Source organism: Cupressus sempervirens, chromosome 7, assembly GCF_028749045.1.
Source record: "Cupressus sempervirens isolate cs-2001-9-10 chromosome 7, ASM2874904v1, whole genome shotgun sequence".
NCBI classification, from domain to species: Eukaryota; Viridiplantae; Streptophyta; class Pinopsida; order Cupressales; family Cupressaceae; genus Cupressus; species Cupressus sempervirens.
Window position 1 is genome coordinate 222688398 of NC_143124.1, and position 11245 is coordinate 222699642.

Below are 11245 nucleotides of genomic sequence, written 5' to 3' on the forward strand. Positions count from 1 at the left end.
CCAAAATTATAAGGAACCGACATCTTGGAAAAGGTAATCCTAGAGGCACATCAGACAAGAGGGAAAAAGAGCTCAATATTTCTCCACGAAGAACCAAGCTAAAGCACAAAAATAATACTCAACTTCCATTATTAGTAAGCACCTCTCCCTGCATGAGAAGCCAACAACCAATCTCTTCCAATAAAATACCTCACCTAGAAGCCAATCATAGGGCACAGAAGCTGCAACAACAAAAAATCATTTCCATCAAAATCCACCACTACTAACTAGAAGCCATAGAAGTCTTCCACACTCTTCCCATCAAAGGTTCACCTATCAATAGTGCAAGAGGGAAGCCCTCCCCTCTAGGGTTGTGCAAACTAACAGTGCCAGCAACACCTTACACAACACATCGACATTGGTAGAAGGCTCCACAACATAGACCAAATGAGAGTCCAAAACCATAGAAAACAACCTGAACAAAACCCTAAACTCCAAGAAACTTTATCTCTCAAGATGAAATCGTCCTCGTCATCACTGTGTTCAAAATGAATTCCTCCACTTCCACAAACCCTAGCTCTAGCACTACTCTTGCTCCCACATTTTACCATGTATTGTTGAAAATAGTCTTTCTCATGAGTGCTTTTAATATGTATCACTAGGATTTACTAGTTCAAAAACATTGAAATTATACATGCAACATCATGTCAAAACTTTTATTTTAACAAATAATTATTTCTTAGAATGTAATATGTTAATCATCACAAGTGGAATTTATGAGATTATATAGAGTATAATCCTTAGTATATAAATAGAAGCAATAAATAATGCTCTAGATGTAGAAAGCATCTATCATAAATAATTATAGATTAGTATAAATATATTATCACCACATTTGATAAATATATTTTGAGACTATAATTATTGTAGTCAAAGATCAATATTTGATATATTAAACATATTTAATAAAAGTGGCTAAACTTATGAATCACGATGCTTTGCAAAATATATGATTATGCATAAACTACATTCAATTTAACACCATTTTCATCATAGAGTTTGGAGCCTTTTTTTGATCTTAACCCATGGTCTCCAAATTGTATGTTTTGCCTAGACCTAAACTTTCAAATATGTAGTGTAGAATGAAATTGTCAAAATATATTATATTTAGAAAGGAAAATTAATACATTTTTTCATTTTTTATCAGTAAGAAACCGAAGCCAGAATTAATTATTATATGTTGTGATTAATTATTATTATTTATTAAGCTTAAGTAGACTTGAACCTAAGACCTCTCACATAAGAGACTCACTGTATATGAGCAATGTTAGTATGCTAATAGAAACCAAATTTAAATAAAGCTTCTACAAACCAAACAAAATTCATAAACTTCAAGATAGACTAAGATGAGCTCTCAATTGAGAATATGAGCCTTTAAAGGACTCTCTCAATGAGAAGCTCTCTTGTTGAGTGGCTTTGTCTAAATAGATAGGATGTATGCTCAAGCTTATGCTTCAAAAAGGGCTTAAAATGGAGTTGGAATTTGGGTGTGAGTGTATGGTTTTGATGTAAAATGGCTTCTTAAAAATGACATTATGACTTTCCTTCATGGATTGTGTTATTTTTCAAAGGGGAAGGATCCAATTTATAGGCAAGAGGCTTGAGGGATTGATGGCTAAGATGCAAGGATGGGAAACAACTCATGGAGGGCTCAGATTGCATGAGAGGAGAGCACATAGATTGTGCTTCCTTACAGCCAATCAAGGAGTGACACATGTCACAGGGTGAGAGAATGGAGGAAAGGGGAAGGATGAGTCAACAAAGGAGGCTCAAGGGATAAAATCTTCATAAAGACCCTCATAATGGCTTGTAAGAGCAATAAAAGGGCTTGGAAGAGTCATTTATGGCCTAGTGGGCTTCATAAAGTTTTATGGTTGAGATATTTTGAGGGAGATGAGAGCAATTTCGACTTGGGCTTGATTAGGAGGGTTTTAAGCTTGCTTAGGATTGCGCAAATGATTAGAGGATGGATTAGGATGGTTTAGGATTAGCTTAGGGATAGGCAAGTGGATGGCATTTAATGAGGGTGGGTGAAGGAGGAGATATTTGATAACTTTGGCTTGGGTTAGTAAGTCTTAACCCATTTTTAGGGAATGTGACAAGGTTAGGAGAGGATTAGGATTAGGTTTAAAGACATCTTCTAGAATAATGTTTAAATAAGATTTAAACATTTTTGGGAGGGATTCCTTAATTAAATATTTTTAATTAAGATAATGGAATTTAATGACATTAAAATAAATAAATAAGTTAAATAAATAATTAATTAATAAATGATGATGTCATCAGGACTTTTTCAGAAAATAAAAATACTTTATTTTCTAAAGGTTTTTAGGTGTCTACATTTTTCCCCTCTTTGATGTGATGCTGCAAGTGGCATGACATCAAAGATAAGAAAATAAGATGCCCAAGGCTAGGGCAGAAGAGGAGAGAATGGATTGTGAGATGCCCCCTCAAGAAGGCGGCGGGGAGAGAAAGCGAGGCTCAATGGCTTCTTGAAAAGTACAAGAATCTCGGATGAGCAAGGAAACTCAGATTGGCAAAGAGAAGGGGCTGAATTAGCTCAAACTCTCACTATGGGAGAATGATAAAGGAGAATCAGATGCACAAGAGGAAGCAAGCTTAAGAATTTAGGGAAGGTGGAGGATGAAGGAGCGGAGCACTATAAAAAGGAATCTAGGATAGGGAGATGGATGAGGGGATTATAAAGCTGATGCAATAGGATTTCAAAGAGTCAGATTGGCGGAAGATGGGTTTCAGAGATCCCTAGGACTAGGATTGTGAATCTTGAAAGATGAGGCTTGGTGGATTGATTTGGATTGGTGGATCCCTAATACTAGGATTGTGGATCCCTAAAGCTAAAGGCGAGGAGTGATTCAAAGAGATACTGATGCATAAGCTGGGGTAGGAGAGATGGATGTGGGATATGGATGGGGGATAATGGAGATGAAGGAAAACCATTGAAGCTTTTTGAGCGGGGGGATACTTCAAAGAGAAGTACCACCATGTAGTTGAGCACTAGATTTGCTATAGGACTGTTGGTTAATTTGCAGGGTTACTAAGAACATCAAGGCCTTTTCACCAACTGTCCAGAGGACTGACAGACTGACTCAAAACAAAAACGCAAGGATTACCCCAGCATCACACATGAATCTTGAAAGAATCAGAGTGGAACCGACACTGGGTAACCCACAAGCAAAAAAGAAAAACAAACAAAAGACTTGATCAAGACCTTACGCCTAGATTTCCCCATTCGCAGTATACCATGATATGGAAGATCGTGGCAACTTTGAGGAGGGAACAAAAAGATTGTTTGAAAAAGATACTTCAAGACCCAAAAGGGAAGATTTGAAATTGAAAGAAAGTGAAAATCCAAAAGAGAACTGTTTGCTAATGAGATGGGTAGGACAAGGTACTAACAAACCAAGATCAGACATGAGGAAAGCTATATCCTACAAGGATCCATTGCAGAGCACCTAAGCTGATGGATTTGGGTGAGTGATGCATTTGGCAAGTTGAACTAAGAAGGATAACACTTTGGTGACAGGAGATCTAGCTAAAGGATGCATTGGAATAGCTAACCAAGGGTTTTGCGATGTGTGCAAGATGCTGATCAAGGAGGAACTGACATGAAAGCTGGATAGATACAATGGTACTAAGCTAAAGAGGATGTACAAGCTGACGAACCAAGATATTTACAAGTGGGCTAATCAAGATATGGTACAAGCTAATGGACCTATGATAGGTATGATACAGATGGATAAAAAGCTCAGGATGAGAGGATAGTGGGATGGCTCAATTTGGTGCAAGAGGCAGAAGCTAAGGATGAGGTGATAATGAAAGATATGGATTTGACAAGATGCATCCAATGATGATGATGGGGACAATGCTAAGGTTGGTGGTAGCTGAATGGATAGATGGTGCTAGAGTGAATGGCTAATGAGAGGATGACATTGTATTTTCATGAGGATAGCCTAGAGCAGGATACTAATGACAAGGGAGGATGGACAACACAATATCTCCAAGGAATATAGTGCCCCCAATTAGAAGATGACATGTGGAAGGAGGTCTTACGATGGATGTGATAGGATTCAAGCTAGGATGAAAAAGCGGAAGGTGCTAGGGAGATGGATGATAGTTGAGATGATTAGCTGAAGCTACAGAAGATCAGTGGATAATGATAGATAAAAGTTGGAGGATGAAAGATAGGTGGATAAATTGGAAGATGGAGCTGGATGGCAAGATGTGACCAAAAGCATGAGGATGATAGGCTAAGCTGGGGATGGCTGGATTACGCATGATGCTTGTATGCCAAGTTTTCAACATGGTACTTTTCCAAGGCGCTTGAATTGCCAAGTTTTCACTAGTGGACGCTTTATTTTTCATTAATTTTTTTTTTTTTGACTTTTTGACTTTGGACTTAGCTGGAATGATTTTTTCTTTCTTCAGCTATTTTTGGCTCATAGATGTTGGTAGGATGGATGAAAAAGGATTGGATTGAACAAGTGGAATGGTGGGTGGAAGTTTGACAGATAATGGATGTGAAGACATAAGGCTTGTGGGTAAATGGATGAGGAAAATGGAAAGATCATCATTGGCACACACCTTGAGAGGTGATGAAGTAGTGGGAAAGATGGTTTTGAGCCAGGTTGAGGAGAAAATGGAGGAAGAGAAAGATAAGGACTAAAAGTAGAGTTGGAAGATGGAGGATGGGAAATTTAGGATAAGAAGCATATGGACTAAAAGTGGATTGGGGGGATGAAGGATGCTTATATGGGGATTTGGATGAAGGATGGATGGATGAGGCTTTTTGAGTAGCATGAATGGATGCCAATTGAGATTTTTCTTTGAGATGCATTTCTTTTATGAGCATCTTGGGTATCCACATGATTTTTGACTTTTTTAGCTTGGGCTTTTGTGGCCTCTTGACTTTTTCTTTGATTGGGATTAAATGTTTCTTGTTTTGAACATGTATTTTAGAAGGGACATGTTGAGGCTTGGATTTTTGTGGGTTTTTGGATTTATGCTTTTGTATTTTGGCATCCAATATGCTTCTATTATCCATGGGATAGGAACAAGAGCATGGAGGAGATGGAGGGATAATTGATGGAGTGATAGGGTTTAAAGGTTGGAAGGGATTCAAGGGTGAGTGCCTTTGATGATCTAGTTGGTGGATTTGAGAGGATGGAAGGATAGATTGGAACATAGGATATGGATGGATATAATTGCCCAAAATGGATGGAGGGAAGGAAGGATATGGGCCCAAAATAGATGGAAACAGCGAAGGTGTAGGTCCCAAAATAGATGGAGGGGATAAAGGATTCATATTAGGTATATAAGGACCCAAAATGGATGGAAAGGGTTTGGGATTTAGATAAGGGATATATGGACCCAAAATGGAGGGTTGGAGATAAGGAGTAGGATGAGGGCCCAAAATAGATGCGGAATAAGATGGATGGGAACTTTGGGGTGGAGATGGAAAGACTTGGGACCATGCAGGAATAGCGGGGATACCAACATCTAGAAATACATTTTCATTTCTTTTTTCAATATGATGTTCATTATTTGGAACACAAGATGTGAGTCCATTACTAGCTGAAGGAGTTGGAGCTTCAGATATGATAATTAGTTCTTCTTTGATAGATCTATCATCATGGATTATGGGAGATGTATGATCATGAAGTAGAGGAGATGGGAGGATAGGATCTTGAGTTGGGTGGGCTGAGGGAAAGGGATCTTGAGATGGAGTAAGTAAGATGGTAGGATTTAGATATGGAGGGGATGGTAAAAGTGGATCATGTAGGGGAATAAGTGGGATGGCAGGATCTTCTGTTCTGTCGGAGGATATTTCAACATGCTTTTGGACAAGATCTTGACAGGAATGGATGGGAGTGGATGCATGAGGTTCATTATATGGGATTTGGATAATGCTTGGAGGAGGAGATGTGGATGGGATTTGGAGTGATTCGATGGGTGGTGGGAATTTGATGCTTGCGGGAAGTGGAAGGATTTTAAGAAATTTGATGGATGGTATGGGGATGATAGCTTTGGGAGATGGGTATGATATTATAGATGGGGAAGCTTCATCACTAACTACTTCACATGGTTGGATTAGATGACATGGCTTATCAACTGTTGGAGGTGGCTTTTCTTGTATTTCCTCTAGGAAATTCCTTGGAGACTCGTGTGTTGGAGGTGGAGGTGGTGGATTAATAGGAATAGCTAGTGTGATGAGGGTGGAAGATTGGAAGATTGGTTGATTAGGTGATGGAGGAGAAGCTGGGATATCAGATGGCATGACTAGATAGTTTGGAATAACTCTTGGATTTTGGGGGATGCTTGGGGGAATGTTTCTAAGGCTCTCAAGATACCCATCATATTCAACAAGATTTTCATCATCATTGGAATAGGATGTAGCGGGAGAAAGGACAATATGACCAAACACATCATGATAGGTTTGGGATTTCATGTTTTGATGATGAGTTGGAAGGGGATGGGGTCTTGCATATGGATGAACACGAAAGATCATGGTTGGATTTGGATTAAGCCTAGATTTTGGATTGGCTAATGAAAGATTTCCTAGGGAGAGTCAAAGCTGTATGACAGACCTAAGGAGGATTGGCTGGAGATTTTTTGCTTTCCTGTGGATGGAAGACTTCAAGGGCATGCTATCAAAAAGTGAGAGTTTTGCTTTCCTATGTGCTGGATTGGTGGAGATTGTGTCAACTTAAGGATAGACTAATGATCCTATGGGCATGACACAAGATTGACCACTTGTGGATCCCAACCTTTAGCTCAAGGTGATGAGGGATAACAAGTGACAAAGCTAGATTACCCTAGACAAAGCTCTGTCAAAGGGATAACCTTGGTGAGGCTGGTGGATTGGTTGGATTGATTGGATAGCAAATTCTAGCAGAATGACAACAACTCTCTAAAAGCTTGGGTGTGATTTTGGATTGGGTTGCTAGCTAGCTAGGGGGGATGATTTGGAGAGACTTTGGATTTGGGATTTTTCTAAAGCAAGGAACTAGATAGATTCGGTTGCAGTGGGGGAGCTTGGATGATTTTCTAATGAGGTAGTGACTACGCTAAGTATGCCTTGAGCTAGGAGATTTCTATTTTTTGGGATTTTGACCAAAGTTGGCAAACATTCATTCAAAAGCTATGAATAAACAAGCAAAAAAATTTTTGGAGCAAGCACGTCAAACACGCCAACATCCTAGGAAGCTTTCTACAAGGATGAAATTTGTTATAGCTAGGGAGTCCTTGATATACGCAAGGTACGTGAGGCCCAAATCCATAGATGAAAACAAAAAGATGTCACACAGCTGAGAGGAGCGGTAACCCACTTCTCCTCTTTCACTTCTCAAGGGTATAAAGTTCCTTGAGGCTTAGCCCGAGTGATAAAATCTTGATTCCAAGAGAGGTGTCTTTGGATTCACCTCTCAATTTTTATACTCCGCCGAAACGCTGGAGTTGAGGTCGTCCCAAGGGGTGATGAAATCCCCTAGTAGGCCTCCTAAAAAGAAACAAGGTTTTAGGATCCTAATCTTATGCACCCAAGATGGCCTCAAAAGATGACAAGGGGAGAGAAGACTTGGATGACCTTGGGCTTTAAAAAAATAAAAAAATAAAAAAAAACACGCTTGTTCTTTTACCAACTGACTCTTATGTGTGCTAATCTAGACATTGCAAGCACTCATGTTTAAGAGACAATGTTCAATTCCAACTTGAAGTGCCAACAAAATTAAATCAATCGAAGAATGCAAACAAGAAGAAGAGTTAGGGTCAACAAAAGCAAACTCATGTGCCTGGAGGCCCTCCACGTCAAGTATCGATTAATTTCTTTTAAAGCATTCAAAAGTTGGTGCGATTTTGTTTTAAGCCCAAAGCAAAGATCTATGAGACTCGATTTGTCAAGCACGCGCCCGGAGGCCCTCCACATCAAGATTTGCCCAATTTTTATGCCCAAATGAAGTGTGAGCAAGATTAATGTGCATTCAAGAAATTTTCTAAGTTAGAAAAACCACTAAAGACCCAAGTGAGTGGAGTTTGATCTTTGTGGAGCACTTAACACCCTCTTAGGTAGACCCATCCCCATAGATGGCGCTGAGATTGCAACCAATGGTTAAATTGATGGGTGATTAAAGAGGGTGAGTCCAACTACAAACTTACTCAAAGCGTCTTTATTAGTTTTTATAACTTAGAAGATTTCAAAAATGTGGATTCTTTTTATGCCCCAAAAGATGATTATTTGATCTATAGAATTCAAGATTGGATTTGTTGTTTTAATCATGCATTCATAAAAAAACCAAACTTGATTTTAATCTATGACACTCAAGAGTGATTTTAGCAACATCCATTCAAAGACAAGTGATTAAACATTCAAGTTTTCTCCTTTGAGCATTTAAGATTGAGATTTTGTGTGTTGTTTTAAGAACTTTGAAGTGCTTTGTTTTAACCTTAGATCATTCAAGATTTTTTTGGACTCAAAAGTGAAAATGACTCTTTGGACTTTGGTTTTCATTCAAGATTTTGTGTTCTAGTTTGTATATTTTAAGCCCAAAAATGATATTCCTAGATTGTTTTGATGCATGAAAAACTTAAGAAACATTCAAGATTTTGTAAGAAGACATTTGTTTGGAACAAATAACAAAGCTTTTAGGACAATTTTTGGCAACCATTTAAGACTCTTAGTTTTCATGAGATTTTTAAAAGAACTTTAAAATATTTGCAAATGAGGTTCATTTTATCCTTGATTGATGCTTTGAGTTTGATTTAGATTTTAGTGTGCACTTAGTGTTGATTTTGAACCTTTTGAAATGGAAACTTGAAGTTCTTTTTAAATTCTCAAAAATGAAGAGTTCCTAACTTTGCATGAATGCATCTAAAACCTTGATGTTGCAAGGATGCAAATGATTGGATTGGTTTAGTTTCACTTGTTAAAAGATTTTTTCTTTTTTGCAAATTTTTTATTTTTTAATGGATTTAAGTATGATTTGGGGGTTCATTTTAAGCACTAAAAAGAAGTGTGTATGATTTTGCTTCCTTTAAAAAAAATGGCCAAGATCTCCCACAAGAAGAAGAAGAAGTAAATGGAATAAGAAGAATATAGACAAGAAGAGGAAGAAGAATTCCAAGTGCTTTGTCCACCTATAAGCTTAAAAAATCTGCAAATTCTATGAGATAGACTATGAGTTCCTTTGTCTTCTTTATGCTCATGTGGACCTACAAAACCAATTTATACAATCCTACCAATCACAAAAATAAGCAAAATTAGCCAAAATTAGCAAATGACATACAAAACTTGACTAAAAAAGCTAATGAAGATGACCCATGTGGGGTCCCACCGGGCGTGCCAAAATGTATATGAGCAATGTTAGTATGCTAATAGAAACTAAATTTAAATAAAGCTTCTACAAACTAAAAAAAATTCATAAACTTCAAGATAGAATAAGATGAGCTCTCAATTGAGAATATGAGCCATTAAAGGACTCTCTCAATGAGAAGCTCTCTTGTTGAGTGGCTTTGTCTAAATAGATAAGATGTATGCTCAAGCTTATGCTTCAAAAAGGGCTTCAAATGGAGTTGGAATTTGGGTGTGAGTGTATGATTTTGATGTAAAATGGCTTATTAAAAATGACATTATGACTTTACTTCATGGATTGTGTTATTTTTCAAAGGAGAAGGATCCAATTTATAGGCAAGAGGCTTGAGGGATTGAGGGCTAAGATGCAAGGATGAGAAAAAGCTCATGGAGGGCTCAGATTGCATGAGAGGAGAGCACATGGATTGTGCTTTCTTACAGCCAATCAAGGAGTGGCACATGTCACAAGGTGAGAGGATGGAGGAAAGAGGAAGGATGAGTCAACAAAGGAGGCTCAAAGGATAAAATCTTCACAAAGACCCTCATAATGGCTTGTAAGAGCAATAAAAGGGCTTGGAAGAGTCATTTATGGCCTAGTGGGCTTCATAAAGTTTTATGGTTGAGATATTTTGAGGGAGATGAGAGCAATTTCGACTTGGGCTTGATTAGGAGGGTTTTAAGCTTGCTTAGGATTGCACAAATGATTAGAGGATGGATTAGGATGGTTTAGGATTAGCTTAGGGATAGGCAAGTGGATGGCATTTAATGAGGGTGGGTGAAGGAGGAGATATTTGTTAACTTTGGCTTGGGTTAGTAAGTCTTAACCCATTTTTAAGGAATGTGACAAGGTTAGGAGGGGATTAGGATTAGGTTTAAAGACATCTTGTAGAAGAGTCTAGACTTTGGATGAGGATAAAGACTTTCTAGAATAGTCTAGAATTTCTTAGGATGAGGATGAAGACTTTCTAGAAGGGTCTAGAACTTCTTAGGATGAGGATAAATTAGATTTTTAAGAAATAAATAAAGTTTTATTTATTTCAAGGGTTTGGGTTGAGGAGATATTTATTAAAACTTTTTTAATAAACATGAGGATTAATATTTAATCTTAATTAAATATTTTGAGTTGGGATTAGGGGTAGGAAATGATGGGATTAGCCTTTAATCAAAATTAAAGAAGGATTAGAAGATTTTCGAAGAGGTTAATGGTCTTAAAGAAATTGGCCAAGTTTTGGGCAAAAAACAAATTTTTTATTTATTTTGGGTTTTTTGGTCAATTTATTAATTAAATAATTAATAAATAAGGAAATATTGTTTAAATAAGATTTAAACATTTTTGGGAGGGATTCCTTAATTAAATATTTTTAATTAAGATAAAGGGATTTAATGGCATAAAAATAAATAAATAAATTAATTAATTAATTAATTAATTAATGATGATGTCATCAGGACTTTTTCAGAAAATAAAAATACTTTATTTTCTAAAGGTTTTTAGGTGTCTACACTCACAATTTATTGTAGTGTTGTAGGTTCTTGCTTAATTATTATTATTTATTAAGCTTAAGTAAATTTGAACCCAAGACCTCCCACATAAGAGACTCACAATTTATTGTAGTGTTGTAGGTTCTTGCCTAATACGTTGTTTTCCTTTCATTCTAATGAAATTAAAAAAATTTAATCTAAATAAAAAACACAAAACATCAAATATGTTATAACAATAATACAACTTAAACTCGGTTAATATTTATTTTGAAACTCAAAAAAGCATAATAAATACTAAAATAAGGTGGACGCACTAAATTTTTATCCTTTAAAAAAAAGAGTTAAACATCATCACAATAGTTC